The sequence below is a fragment of the Triticum urartu genome, chromosome 2 (genome assembly GCF_003073215.2).
Source record: "Triticum urartu cultivar G1812 chromosome 2, Tu2.1, whole genome shotgun sequence".
Classification (NCBI taxonomy): Eukaryota; Viridiplantae; Streptophyta; class Magnoliopsida; order Poales; family Poaceae; genus Triticum; species Triticum urartu.
In genome coordinates, this window is record NC_053023.1 from 613,012,062 (window position 1) to 613,013,477 (window position 1,416).

Genomic DNA, 1,416 nt, shown 5'->3' on the forward strand with positions numbered 1-1,416 from the left:
GAATGTAGCATAAATTCAAAATTTTCCTACGTGTCACCAAGATCAATCTATGGAGTCATCTAGCAATGAGGGAGGAGTGGATCTACATACCCTTGTAGATCGCGCGCGGAAGCGTTCAAGGGAACGGGGTTGATGGAGTCGTACTCGTCGTGATCCAAATCACCGATGATCCTAGCGCCGAACGGACGACACCTCTGCGTTCAACACACGTACGGAGCAGCGACGTCTCCTCATTCTTGATCCAGCAAGGGGGGAGGAGAGGTTGATGGAGATCCAACAGCACGACGGCGTGGTGGTGGAAGTAGCGGGATTCCAACAGGGCTTCGCCAAGCACCGCAGGAGGAGGGAGATGTGTCAGGGGAGGGAGAGGGAGGCGCCAGGGCTTAGGTATGGTTGCCCTCCCTTCCCCCCACTATATATAGGGCCAAGGGAGAGGGGGAGTGCGCAGCCTTGCCCCTTCCTCCAAGGAAGGGTGCGGCCAAGGGGGAGGAGTCCATCCTCCCCAAGGCACCTCGGAGGTGCCTTCCCCTTTTAGGACTCTCCCCTCCTCTTGTCCCTTGGGCGCATGGGCCTCTAGGGGCTGGTGCCCTTGGCCCATGTAGGCCAAGGCGCACCCCCTACAGCCCATGTGGCCCTCCGGGGCAGGTGGCCCCACCCGGTGGACCCCCGGGACCCTTCCGGTGGTCCCGGTACAATACCGGTGACCCCGAAACTTGTCCCGATGGACGAAATAGCACTTCCTATATATAATTCTTTACCTCCGGACCATTCCGGAACTCCTCATGACGTCCGGGATCTCATCCGGGACTCCGAACAACTTTCGGGTTACCGCATACTAATATCTCTATAACCCTAGCGTCACCGAACCTTAAGTGTGTAGACCCTACGGGTTCGGGAGACATGCAGACATGACCGAGATGACTCTCCGGTCAATAACCAACAGCGGGATCTGGATACCCATGTTGGCTCCCACATGTTCCACGATGATCTCATCGGATGAACCACGACGTCAAGGACTTAATCAATCCCGTATACAGTTCCCTTTGTCTATCGGTACGACACTTGCCCCGAGATTCGATCGTCGGTATCCCGATACCTTGTTCAATCTCATTACCGGAAAGTCTCTTTACTCGTTCCGTAACACATCATCCCGTGATCAACTCCTTGATCACATTGTGCACATTGTGATGATGTCCTACCGAGTGGGCCCAGAGATACCTCTCCATTTACACGGAGTGACAAATCCCAGTCTCGATTCGTGCCAACCCAACAGACACTTTCGGAGATACCTGTAGTGTACCTTTATAGCCACCCAGTTACGTTGTGACGTTTGGCACACCCAAAGCACTCCTACGGTATCCGGGAGTTGCACAATCTCATGGTCTAAGGAAATGATACTTGACATTAGAAAAGCTT